Below are 14,456 nucleotides of genomic sequence, written 5' to 3'. Positions count from 1 at the left end.
CTGGTCTAGAGCATAAGAAGATCAACAAAGAGCCACCTTGGTGTGGCAGTGCTGGGAGGGAGCCCAGGGGGGTTGTGGAGCCTCTGGACATCACAGAGAGGGAGAGGAACAGGGCTCATAAAAGGCGGGTACTTGGAGTTCCAGCAACCCCACTTTGGCTAGTGGGCCCTGGGAAACTACGGCTCACCTTCTTTATGGAGCATAAAAGGAGGACATGTGGCTACAAATACCTTATTTTATCGATTCTATGATGACTCTCTCCCCCCGCATTCTATCATCTAACACTCTAACGTCATCAAATCGAGTGATTTCAGAATCAAGATGTCTTACAATCAACAGTACGTTGTAGTTTACATGGCAGCATTATTCCCATTTCTTATTTATCCATAAAATAATTAGCGCATCTTGCAACTGATGGTCTAGAGTCCGTATGCTTTCTTCCCCTGATACGGCTTTTTTGTCATAGTCTGTTTCTCAGAGCAGACTTGTTGTACATTAATATTTTGTGATGCAAAGTGTGTGGGAGGTCTAGAACAACATTCCAGTGCAGCCGCAGAACAGCACATGTTCCTTTAGTGGACCTCAGGGCCACAATGGTCTCAGGAACACCAATCCAAGGTAGTGACAGTCAGTTGTGTCACATGTACCATCAGTGAGGCACCTCTACCCTGTCCCTTGACGGTACTAGGCAGCTAGTTGCTCAATCCTTTCACACTGAATAAAGAAGACTTCCTTCATCTGGAAAGTAAGGATTATAATACCTATTGTTCAGATCAAGTGACATATCTTCAAGCCTTAAAGGGTTATGCCCAATTACAATGTACATAACAAAGACAGAAAGCTGTTGTTTACATGGGTTAGACTAAGAACAAGAAGATGGAAACTATGTAAGAAAGACACAGGCAATCCCTGGCTGGCTCTTCAGGCATGGGCTGTGGTTGGGTTGCTTAACTTTTATTAAAAAAAAAAAAAAAAAGAAAGAAAGTCTGGGGCTCCTGGGTGGCTCAGTTAGTTGAGCTTCCACCTCTTGATTTTGGTGCAGGTCGTGATCCCAGGGCTGTGGGATCAAGCCCTGCATCGTGGGGCTCATGCTCAGTGTGGAGCCTGCTTGAGATTCTCTCTCTGTCCCTCTGCCCCTCTCCCCTGCTCGTGCTATCTCTAAAATAAAATTTTTAAAAAATCAGCCTTTCCCCAGCTCTGTTGACTTAAAAGTAGTAATTTTCAACCTTGTCTGCACGTTAGAATCACCTGGAGAACTGTTTCAACAGTACTGATGGCCAAGTCCCATCACGAGCCAACGAAGTCAGAACCCCAATGAAGGCAGTGGCCTCTGTAGTTTTAAAAGCTCGCCAGACGATTCTTTCATGGGCCAGGTTGAACAGCTGTTTTACAGTACTTGCTGTCTCCTTAGCAGAAAGAGAATATCTGCACTCCAGGATTTTGTCAGAAGATGGAAACCTAAACCCTGCTACTTGATATTTGTCAAACGCTCTGCTGCAAGAAATAATATTCCATATATTATTTCTGCCATCTGTTCATTCCTTTAGACACATTAAGTTGTAACCTCGGGTTAAAACAGACTTCGAGAGGGGCGCCTGGGTGCCCCAGTGGGTTGAACATCCGACTTCCGCTCAGGTCACGATCTCACGGTTCATGGGTTCGAGCCCCACGTGGGGCTCTGTGCTGACACAGCTCAGAGCCTGCAGCCGCTTCAGATTCTGTGTCTCCCTCTCTGCCCCTCCCCCCTCCTCAAAAATAAGTAATCATTAAAAAAATTTTTTTAATAAAATACAATTTAAAAAAAACTAGACTTTGAGAGAGTCTTTAGACCACACTTTAAAAAAAATTGTGGAAAGACGCATAACATAAAATTCTCCATCTCAACCTAGACCACACATTTGGGGCCCCTCACAGAATGGCTTTAATAGAACAGAGCTGTGGCATTTTGACACCTGCCTGCTTTTTGGGGAGACCCTGGGGAAAAATCCCTTTTAGGGACTTGAGCCCTCCTGACATCTCCACAAAACACTCAAGCAGAAGGGATTGATAGCCTCTGGCTATTGTTTATTGCTCTTACAAAAGGTACTCTGTGTCTCTTCCCAGACCCTGTAGATCCTTGACAAAGAAAGAACATCAGAGAGTCCTTATTGTGGTGGATCCTAAAACACTTCCTTAGAAGGATGTTGCAAAAGAGAGTGCCTTGAAACCTGTCATTGGATTTTCCCTCATGGATAATGTAGTTGGTATGCACTACGTTTAGTGGGATCCTGCAGGAAACATTCTTCCAGGGATCATTCCTGGAACAGGGTGACTTTCCCCAAGCCACTGGTTCACTTTCTTATTTCATAGCACAGAATTGCATAACACATTGTACTTCATTCTTGTCTTGAGTTCTAGGCATGCCACAGCCAAATTGTGTCATCTGGAAAGAACACAGGATCTCATGATGTTCAATCTGTGTAAATCTGGCCTCTGACTCAATGCTATTTCTTATCTTTTTATTTCACTTTTCCTCTGATTAACTCACTTTTTATAATTTTGTCTTTTTTTAAGACTCTTGAAATGCCTCTTGGAAAAAAAGACCAACATAGGAGAGAGTCAGTCATGGACATCTGAGAAGTACAATTATTTTTAAATTAAAAAAAAATTTTTTAACATTTATTTATCTTTGAGAGACAGAGAGAGACAGAGCATGAGCAGGGAAGGGGCAGAGAGAGGAGGAGACACAGAATCTGAAGCAGGCTGCAGAGCCTGATGTGGGGGGTCAAACCCACAAACTGTGAGATCATGACCTGAGCCGAAGTCAGACGCTCAACCGACTGAGCCACCCAGGCGCCCCTGAATTTTTTTTAATGTCTATTTATTTTTGAAGGAGAGAGAGACAGAGTGCAAGCGGGGGAGGGGCAGAGAGCAAGGGAGACACAGAATCCAAAACAGGCTCCAGGCTCTGAGCTGTCAGCGCAGAGCCTGACGTGGGGCTCAAATTCATGAGCTGTGAGATCATGACCTGAGCCGAAGTCAGACGCTTAACTGAGAAATACACTTATTATGAAAGAAAGCAACAACCTGAACAACATTCACCGTCAGACACAGCATTGCTTTAATATATGGACCAAGAATGTTGTTATTTTTATTTTTTTATTTGAAAGAGAGAGCACACAAGCTGGGAAGAGGGGCAGAGGGAGAGAGAGGGGGAGAGAGAGGAGAGAGAGAGAGAGAGAGAGAGAATCTGAAGCAGGCTCCATGCACAGCACGGAGCCTAAAACGGGGCTCGATCTTATGACACTGGGATCATGACCTGAGGTGAGTCCAACACTCAACTGATTGCGCCACCCAGGCGCCCCTGGGCCAAGAATTTTAAATAAGCGTGATGGACACTGTCACTGCCCTCCAGCCAAAGACCACCAGGAACACAGAGGAATAACAAGCTGGGTTTATTGGTTCTTGCAGGCCAGGGAGACCTCACAGAAAACCAGAGTGTCTCACGAAGAGAGTGTGAGAAACACCCTGTTAGAGGACTCGGGTTCTGGTTGGGTGATTTGGGGGAGAATCCCAGGAAGCGGGGGCTCACTCTAGATTGGATGCTGTCAGAAAATTACAGGGGGGGGGGGGTTCTGTGGTTGGGTATTTTGTCACAGTGACCTTTTGTTTGTAAGTAAAATCATAAAGTGATCTTGTGTCATTTTATCATGGTCCCAGAGTAACTGGGAGGTTGTTATTCTGTGGGATTACTTGTCCAAGAGGTGAACAGAATGAAGAGGCACAAACTTCCAGTTATAAAATAAATATGTCCTGGGAATGAAAAGAACAGCATAGGGAATGCAGTCAGTAAAATTTTAATCATGTTGTATGGTGACAGTTGGTAACTACGCTTACCATGGTGAGCATTTTGTGATGTATATAATGTGTCCAATCACTATGTCGTATACCTGAAACTAATGTGATCTTGTATGTTGACTATAAGTTTTACCACTAAACAAACAAGAGGAGAACAGAGTTCTGCTGTATCAGCACACCTCTGAAAGTCAGAAATCAGGAGCCACTTTATTTCTTTCTCAGGCCCCACCCCACCTTTGGGCCAATGACAGAGTCAGACCACAGGGCACTAATTCACGAAATCCAGATTTCTCCCAATGCTGAGACTTTCCTAACCAAGATGAGAAGAGTGTGCAGGTAGTGTAGTGTTATAACTAAACCAGAACTCATCCTTCCTTCTCCCTCGATTGTAGGATGAGTCGTTGAACTATCTGACATGACGGTGGCCATGCAGTAACATTTAAGGGCATGATACATTTGCCAACTGTAAAATAGGCAATTATCAGAAACAAATGACGATGCATCCTTGTAATCGGTCTCCATGCCACAAGGTAAAGGACTGATTTCCTTTTCATGAAAACAAAGTAAATTAAGTTACCCATTTTTAAATAGGATTGATGCACTTAGTTTTTAAATTGACCTAAATCAAATCAGATTGTTAATCTCAATCCAAAGTCTTGAGCGGAAGCTGTCTACTTCTGAAGTAGCATTTTCTAGAAGATTCCTAAGAATCTCAGTTTCAGAGTTCCAATAGAATCGACATCCAACAGTCAGGAGGAAGTATTGTGTATCTTTTGAGCTGGTAAATATTAACCTAAGGATGAATACTTGAAAATTTTGGTGCCGGATCAGTTATTAACAGAATCTATAAGATTCTTTTCATTGAAGCTCTCTAGGGCCGTTTGCCTCAGGGGTCTTTTCCAGAACACAAAATCTGTTGTTGATCCTAAGTGAGCGGTTGGGAAAGGCAGCTCAGACCTGTTGATGATAAAGCTAGAGTTACGTTATGAGTCCCTTCCAGAATGTAATCATATCTCAATGATATCCTGTAATAGAATAGAATAATATCCTGTAATAGAATAGAAAGATTGGAGGCGGGATTTTCAAACACATGGACCAGCCTCTTCTTAATTTATGAGAATATAACCTGTGAGTCCCAGAGGGGGTTGCACTTATACACATTAATGCTAGTGGTAATATTTTAGGCCATGGAAGTTTAAGGAGGCTTTGCTAATTTGTTTTTAGAATTCCATTAGTTTTGTTTTTCTTAAGGACTATGGATGACAAGAATAAATAGTAAAGGTTTTTGGGTAAAAGGCAAACGTTATAGTGTTTCTTAATAACAGTACCAGTAAAATGAGTGTCTGTCATTATTAGAAAGACAAGTGGAAATTTCCCAGGGCAGGAAAGGAAATCAAGCAAAAAAAAAAAAAAAGTTTTTTTGCTACAGTTAGAGCCATAGCTCCCTGGCAAGGAAAATCTTTAATCTTCTCTGAGAAGAAAACAGAAAATAACCAAAACATACTTCTAATCCATTGCAAGGGGTCATTGTATAAAGTCCATCTCCAGGCATGAAGGGCTCTCAAGACTTCAGTTCTCGGGGCGCCTGGGTGGCGCAGTCGGTTGGGCGTCCAACTTCAGCCAGGTCACGATCTCGCGGTCCGGGAGTTCGAGCCCCGCGTCAGGCTCTGGGCTGATGGCTTGGAGCCTGGAGCCTGTTTCCGATTCTGTGTCTCCCTCTCTCTCTGCCCCTCCCCCGTTCATGCTCTGTCTCTCTCTGTCCCAAAAAAATGGATAAACGTTGAAAAAAAAAATTTCAAAAAGACAAAAAGTAACAAGTGTTGGCAAGGATGTGGAGAAAAGAGAACCGTGCACTGTCGGTGGGAACGTAAATTGGTGTAACCATTATGGGCAACGGTATGGAGGTTCCCTAGAAAGCTCGGGTGCCTGGGTGACTTAGTCGGTTGAGCGTCTGACTCTTGACTTCAGCTCAGGTCATGATCTCAGGCTCATAGGATCGAACCCAGGATTGGGCTCTGGGCTGAGCGTGGAGCCTGCTTACGATTCCCTCCCTCCCTCTGCCTCTTCTCCTGCTCGCACTCTCTCTCCCTAAAAATGAAAAGAAGGAAAGAAAAGTTAAGTATAGACGTACTGTATGATTCAGCAATCCCATATATCTGACAGAAATGAAATAACTGTGTCAAAGAGATGTCTACACCCCCCTGCTCGCTGAAGCATTATTCACAATAGCCAAGAAATGGAAACAACCTAAATCTCTATCAACAGATGAAGACATAAAGAAAATGTGGTGTATTTATACAATGGACTATTACCTAGCCATGAAAAAGAAGCAATTCTGCCATTTGCAACAACTTGGATTATGTTATGCCATTATGCAAAATGAAATAAGTCGGACAAATACATATGATCTCACTCATATCTGAAACCACCACACTCACAAAATCAGAGAACAGATTGGAGGTTGTTAGGGGCTGAGAGGTGGGGGAAATGAGATGTTGGTCACAGGGGACAAACCTATAGCTCTAAGATGAAAAAGTTCTAGGGATTAATGTACAGTATGGAGACCATAGTTAACAAAACTGCATTGGGCACCTGAACATTGCCAAGTGGATCTGAAATGGTCTCTCTACACCCAGAAAAAAATGGTAACTGTGTGAGATGATGGATGTGTTAACTAACCTTATTGCGGTAACCATTTCGCAGTCTCTAACCATGCACCTTAAACGTACACAATGTTATATGTCAGTTATATCTCAGTAAAGCTGGAGGAGGCCAAGTGGGCCTTCACAGAATCAGCACCGTAATTCTAGATACATCTTCTTTTTCATATAACCCCGAGTTAAGGAAACCTAGCAACAGGAAGAGCAGCCTGTTAATCAAGGCTGTGCATCAGAACCAGTGGCGGAAGAGAAGCTATGATTGTAGGTTCCTGGGCTCTTCCCAGACCTGCTGCATTTGAATATTGGGTGGATGGTGGTACAGGGCACTTGCATATATATTTTTTAGCCCCATAAGCACTGCCGTTGGGCAGCGAGGGTTGAGAGCCTCAGACTGGAGAAAGCATCCCTGGGCTAGGTGGGGTACTACCTGAAGTCCTCCAGGATCTTTTGTTTGTTTGTTTGTTTAATTTCTGAGAGACGGAGAGAGAGTGAGCAGGGGAGGGACAGAGAGAAAGGGAGAAAGAGAATCCCAAGCAGGCTCCACACTGTCAGCACAGAGCCTGATGCAGGGCTCACACTCATGAACCACGAGATCATGATTTGATCCGAAACCAAGAGTGGGAGGCTCAACTGATTGAGCAACCCTGGCACCCCCTCTTTTTTTTTTTTTTTTTTTTTTTTTAGAGAGAGACAGCATGTGAGCAGGGGAGTAGGGCAGAGGGAGAGAGAAAGAGAGAAATAGAAAGAAGGAGAGAGAATCCTAAGTAGGCTCTATGCTTGGCATGGAGCCCCCACACGGCGCTAGATCCCACGACTGCAAGATCATGACCTGAGCCTAAATCAAGAGTCGGATGCTCAATTGACTGAGTCCTCCAGGATCCAGAACCAGAGAGTGAGCCTCTGGAGGTGAGGTGGGAGGGGAAATAGTGAGAAGTACGTGGAGGGGGAGGAGGGGCAGAAGCAGAGAAAAGAGGACCTGAGCTGAGGCAGGGACCCAGCCACACCGGTGGCTGCTCGACTCCTGGCTTGTCCTTCTTTATTTCTTTCCAAGTTTGTTCTCAAACGGGTGACCCCTCCCAGGCTTCAGGGGGTGGGGGGTGGGAAGAGCATGTTCAGACACCATCGCATTCATTTCTCACACCCTCCCTAAACATGCAGAACATGCCTGGACAGCCCAGGACTTCTCACTTTGTGTAAGGGCTTCAACCGTGGAAATTGAGTTCCCTTCAACACCCTCTTTGTCTTGAAAACCCAGAGTCTGAAATACTAATAAATGAGGCCCTGAGGCTGGGAAATCAATAGCGGGTGGAGCTAAGAGCCCCAGAGGTATTTTGTCTGGGTTATGCAAATGTCTACAGACAGCCAAGATAGGAAAACTCCAAACAAGCTGATCAACGAGAAGGAAAAGAAACTGGTCAGACATTCAGTGAAATCAGGCAGGAGAAAGACTCGGAATCTGGAGGCAGCTTCTCATGGTGGCATGGGTTCAAATCCTAGCCCTGCCCTTTAGCAGCCAGGGGATCTGGGGCATGTTACTGAATCCCTGTGCACCTGAATCTCCCCCTCCATTTACAGTAGTACATACCTGCCTCGTAGGGTTTGTTTATTCACATTTTTACCAGGCACCTAATTAATGTGCCAGGCACTCCTGTGAAATTCAGCAGTGACCAAAATAGACAAAGGTCAGACTTTACAGAGCTTTCATTCGGTGGGAGTTGTTTGGGGGATTAAATCTGCTAAGACGTGAGAAGCAGTTAAGAGCCACGCCTTGCACATAGTAAATGCTCAGTAAATGTGCACCATCTTCCCTCCATGTCTGGCTCCGCTGCCCTCCCACAGCTGTCAGCATATTTGGGCAGAGGGGTTCTCTTCCAATGTCCCTTGAGGCTCTGTTGTTCTCTGACATTTGACCTCACATTTGGCTGTGGGCCTTACAGCTAATACTTCTGGGAACAATACTGCCTCTGCCCAGAGGGCTCTGCTCCTCAAACAAGCAGAGGCTGGGAATGGTCGTTCTGTGCTTTTTGCCTGAGGGTGCAGGTCCCTAGCACCAGGTGGTAGCCCCCTTCCCCTGGCCTCTGCTCCTGGATGCCTCCAGGAACCAGGAACGATAACTTCCTGGCAACCAATTTAAGTGTGACAAAGGTGTTTAGGAAAGAGCACTATTCCTCTTTATAAAAGGGGCCTGTTGGCTAAGATGGCAGAGAGCATGGAAGTTCTCGCCTTCTCTCGTCCCTGAAATGCAGCTACATCAGCACCAAGCCATTTGCACACTTAGAAAATTGATCTGAGGATTTACACAACAATCTGCATCACTTGAGCCACAGAACTCGGCAGGTACGTGGTGCAGAGAGGTGAACTGGGGGAGAGAGAAGCCGTGGAGGGGAGGGAGCTGTTTTTGTGGAGAGAAAAGAGAGAAAGGGGAGTGCAGGAAAAGCACTCCCCCCTCAGGATAGCACTGCCCCCACAGAGAAAGAGAGAGAGTGGAAACGCCCACAAGCGACTGAACAAGAAAGGGAGAAAGGAGGAGAGGGTTTCAATACCATCAGGACTCTATAAACAGGGGAACACAGAGTCTGAAACTCCACAGCTCGATACCTGGCGGAGCTCTGGTGGGAAGGGCGAATCCCCAGGAGCAGGCAGCGAGGTCTGAGGCGTCCACGGGCCACACGGGAGAAGCGGTTCCCCCGCTAGGAAGGCATCCGGTAGAGGCCGTAAGGCAAAGGTCCCAGCAGACCCCGGAGAACAGCCACGTTTGCTGGTATTGGAACAAAGATGCGGTGAAACCGCCCCGGCTGAGTGTTGTGTTTTGCCATAAGCTCTGAACTTCCGCCGCCTCATGATCCCATGAACTTTCCCTGGGGCAGGCAAGCACCCGGCCACAGTCGCTGAGGAGCCTCTGCAACAGCACAACTGCACAAACGTTCCCGGGAGGAGCAAGCCGGCACCTGCGACATCGTCCCCCAGAGGGTCAGAGTGGGCCCGAGCCACAGGGCTCTCAGAGGTGAGGGGTTTGGAAACACAGCCCCAAATGAGATAGAATTCAAGAGGGAGGTGCTGCCTGGCAGGCTGACAGCTTGTACCTGGACAGTGTAGAAGCGGTGAGTGGACAGAAGCTGGCGTCAAAGGAGGAGTGCTTGATTGCTGGTCTGTGAGAGCACAGAGTTCTGATACCAGAGACTGGGAAGCTGGGTGAAGCCACTTTCACCTCTCCTGCGCATGCACATACATGGGCATGCCTACCACACTGATCCACCCCAATAAGCTAAGTAGTGCCACCTAGTGGAGAACAAAGCCATTACACCAAGCCGGGTCCAACTGAGTCAACCAAGTTCAGGACTTAGAGGACCACCACAAGTCTCCCCTCCTGCCTTGTGTACAGACTATAAAGGGCTTCATGGGTGGCTCAGTCAGTTAAGCATCCGACTTCAGCTCAGGTCACGATCTCACAGTCCGTGAGTTTGAGCCCCGCGTCAGGCTCTGGGCTGATGGCTCAGAGCCTGGAGCCTGCTTCCGATTCTGTGTCTCCCTCTCTCTCTGCCCCTCCCCCGTTCATGCTCTGTCTCTCTCTGTCTCAAAAATAAATAAATGTTAAAAAAAAAAAATTTAAAGGGCTTCATAGTTAGACTTCTAGGGGAAACTAATTTCTTTCGGATTTCATCTGTTCACTGGTCCATCTACTCGTTTCTTTTGTTTTCTCTTTTTCTTTTCTTATCTTGGATACAAAAAGAGAAAAAATTGTTTTTATGGGGTGCCTGGGTGGCTCAGTCGGTTGAGTGACCAAGTTCAGCTCAGGTCATGATCTGACAGTTTGTGAGTTCGAGCCCCGTGTCGGGCTCTGTGCTGACATCTCAGAGCCTGGGGCCTGCTTCGGATTCTGTGTCTCCCCCTCTCTCTGCCCCTCCCCTGCTCATGCTCTGTCTTCCTCTCTGTCTCTCAAAAATAAATAAACATTCAAAAAATTTTAATTGTTTTTATTTTCCCTTTGAAATTTTTAAATTTTTTTATTAAATTTTTTATTTTTTGTAAATTTGTTCTTCTATTTTACTTTCTTCACTTCATTTTATTCGATTTTATTGTATACTTTTTTATTTTTAACATTTTTATTACTTTTCTTTTCTTTCCCTTTTTTCCTCTATTCTACAAAGCTTCTTTCAACAACCAGACCAAAACACACACCTCGGATATAGCTTCCTTCATTTGATTTTTTGTGTTGTTTTTCATTTTTTCATTTTCATTTTTTATTTTATTAATTCCTTTTCTTCCTCCAAAATGACAAAACAAAGGAATTCACCCAAAAGATAGAACAGGAAGAAATGAGTCAGGGATTTAATCAATGCAGATATAAACAAGATGTCTGAACTAGAATTTAGAATCATGATAATAAGAATACTGGCTGGGGTTGAAAAAAAGCATAGAATCCCTTCCTGTGGAGATAAAAAGCATAGAATCCCTTTCTGTGGAGATAAAAGACGTAAGATCTAGCCAGGATGAAATTTAAAATACTATAACTGAGATGCAATCTCGAAAGGATGCCATGGCAAAGATGGATGAAACAGAGCAGCAAATCAGTGATATAGAAGGCAAAATTATGGAGAATAATGAAGCAGAAGAAAAGAGAGAAACTAAGGTAAAAGAGCATGATATAAGAATTAGAGAACTCAGTGACTCGTTAAAAAGGAATAACATCCAAACCATAGGAGTCCCAGAAGATGAAGAGAGAGAAAAAGTTTAGTTTTTTAGAGAGAAAAAGAAAGCTTATGTGAACAAATCATAGTGGAAAACTTTCCTAACCTGGGGAAAGACACAGACATCAAAATCCAGGAAGCACAAAGAACTCGCATGAGATTCAACAAAAACCAACTATCAACAAGGCATATCATAGTCAAATTCACAAGATTCACAGACAAGTAAAGAATTATGAAAGCAGCACGGGAAAAAAGTCCTTAACCTATAAGGGAAGACAGATCCGGTTTGTAGCAGACTTATCCACAGAAAACTGGCAGGCCAGAAAGGAGTGGCAGGATATATTCAACGTGCTGAATCAGAAAAATATGCAGCCAAGAATTCTTTATCCAGCAAGGCTGTCATTCAAAAAAAAGAGTTTCCCAGACAAACAAAAACTAAAGGAGTTCGTGACCACTAAACCAGCTCTGCAAGAAATTGTAAGGGGGGCTCTGTGAGCGGAGAAAAGATCAAACAAACAAACAAAAAGATCAAAAGCAACAAAGACTAGAAAGGACCAGAGAACACCACCAGAAACTCCAACTCTACAAGCAACATAATGGCAATAAATTCATATCTTTCAGTACTCACTCTAAACGTCAATGGACTCAATGCTCCAATCAAAAGACATAGGGTAATAGAATGGATAAGAAAGCGAGATCCATCTATATGCTGTTTACAAGAGACCCATTTTAGAGCTAAAGACACCTTCAAATGGAAAGTGAGGGGATGGAGAACCTATCTATCATGCTAATGGTCAACAAAAGAAAACTGGTGTAGTTTGATGTCAGTATGGCTACTCTGGCTTTCTTTTGGCAACCAGAGTAACCATACTTATATCAGAAAAACTAGATTTTAAAATAAAGACTGTAATAAGAGAGGAAGAAGGGCATTATATCATAATTAAGGGGTCTATCCACCAAGAAGATCTAACAATTGTAAACATTTATTCCCCCGATGTGAAGCACCCAAATATATCATTGATTATATAAATCAAGGAATCATAAACATAAAGAAATGCATTGATCATAATACCATAACAGTAGGGGACTTCAACAGCACCCCACTTATAGCAATGGACAGATTTTCTAAGCAGGAAATCAACGAGGAAACAATAACTTTGAATGACACACTGGTCCGGATGGACTTGACAGATATATTCACAACATTTCATCCTAAAGCAGCAGAATACACTTCTCAAGTGCACATGGTACATTCTCCAGAATAGATCATACACTGGGACACAAATCAGGCCTCAACAAGTACAAAAGATTGAGATCATACCATGCATATTTTCAGTCCACAATGCTATGAAACTTGAAATCAACCACAAGAAAAAATTTGGAAAGACAATGGATATTTGGAGATTAAAGAACATCCCTCTAAAGAATGAATGGGTTAACCAAGAAGTTAAAGAGGAAATTAAAAAGTACATGGAAACCAATGAAAATGATAACACCGCAGCCCAAAATCTCTGGGAAGCAGCAAAGGCAGTCATAAGAGGGAAGTATATAGCAATCCAGGCCTTCCTAAGGAAGGAAGAAAGGTCTCAGATACACAACCTAACCTTACAACTTACAGAGCTGGAAAACGAATAGCAAATAAAACCCTAAACCAGCAGAAGACGGGAAATAAAAAGATTAGAGCAGAAATCTCTGCTTTTGAAACCAAAAAAAGAGTAGAACTGATCAGTGAAACCAGGAACTGGTTCTTTGAAAGAATTAAAGAAATTGATAAACCCCTATCCAGTTTGATCAAAAAGGAAAAGTAAAGGACCCAAAGAAATAAAATCAAGAATTAAAGAGGAGAGGGGCCCCTGGGTGGCTCAGTTGGTTAAGCATCCGACTTCAGCTCAGGTCATGATCTCATGACTCATGAGTTCGACCCCCATGTCGGGCTCTGCTGACAGCTCAGAACCTGGAGACTGCTTCAGATTCTGTGTCTTCCTCTCTCTCTGCCACTCTCCTGCTCATGTTCTGTCTTTCTCTCTCTCTCTCTCAAAAATAAATAAACATAAAAAAAAAAGAATGAAAGAGGAGAGATCACAACCAACACTGCAGAAATAACAACCAATAATAAGAGAATATTAAGAGAAATTAAATGCCAATAAATTGGGCAATCTGGAAGAAATGGACAAATTCCTAGAAACGTATAAACTACCAAAACTGAAACAGAAAGAAATAGAAAATTTGAACAGACCCATAACCAGTAAAGACATCGATTTAATAATCAAAAAGTTGGATGGCTTTCCAGGGGAATTCTACCAAACACTTAAAGAAGAGTTAACACCTATTCTTTTGAAGCTGCTCCAAAAAATAGAAATGGAAGGAAAACTTCCAAACTCTTTCTATGAAGCCAGCATTTTGATTCCAAAACCAGACCAAAACCTCACTAAAAATAACTACAGACCAATTTCCCTGGTGAACATGGATACAAAATTCCTCAACAAGATAATAGCCAAACAGATCCGACAATACATTAAAAGAATTATTCACCAGGGGCGCCTGGGTGGCGCAGTCGGTTAAGCGTCCGACTTCAACCAGGTTACGATCTCACGGTCCGTGAGTTTGAGCCCCGCGTTGGGCTCTGGGCTGATGGCTCAGAGCCTGGAGCCTGTTTCCAATTCTGTGTCTCCCTCTCTCTCTGCCCCTTCCCCGTTCATGCTCTGTCTCTCTCTGTCCCAAAAATAAACGTTGAAAAAAAATTAAAAAAAAAAAAAAAGAATTATTCACCATAATCACGTGAGATTTACACCTGGGATACAGGGCTGCTTCAATAACTGCAAATCAATCAATGTGATACATCATATTATCATATTAATAAAAGAAAGGACAAGAACCACATGATACTCTCAACAGATGCAGAGAAAGCATTTGACAAAATGCCGCATCCTTTCTTGATAAAAACAATCAAGAACGTAGGGATAGAAGGATCATGCCTCAAGATCATAAAACCATATACAAAAGACCCACAGCTAATATCACCCTCAATGGGGAAAAGCTGAGAGCTTTCCCCCTAAGGTCAGGAACAAGGCAGGGATGTCCACTCTCGCCTCTGTTATTCAACATAGTATTGGAAGTCTTAGCCTCAGCAGTCAGATAACACAAAGAAGTAAAAAGCATTCAAATCAGCAAGAAGGAAGTCAAATTTTCACTCTTCGCAGTTGGCATGATACTCCATATGGAAAACCCAAAAGATCCCATAAAAAACTGCTAGAACTGATCCATGAATTGC

Source organism: Felis catus, chromosome C1 (assembly GCF_018350175.1).
Source record: "Felis catus isolate Fca126 chromosome C1, F.catus_Fca126_mat1.0, whole genome shotgun sequence".
NCBI classification, from domain to species: domain Eukaryota; kingdom Metazoa; phylum Chordata; class Mammalia; order Carnivora; family Felidae; genus Felis; species Felis catus.
The sequence above is the reverse complement of the archived record's forward strand: the minus strand, read 5'-3'. Positions refer to the sequence as shown.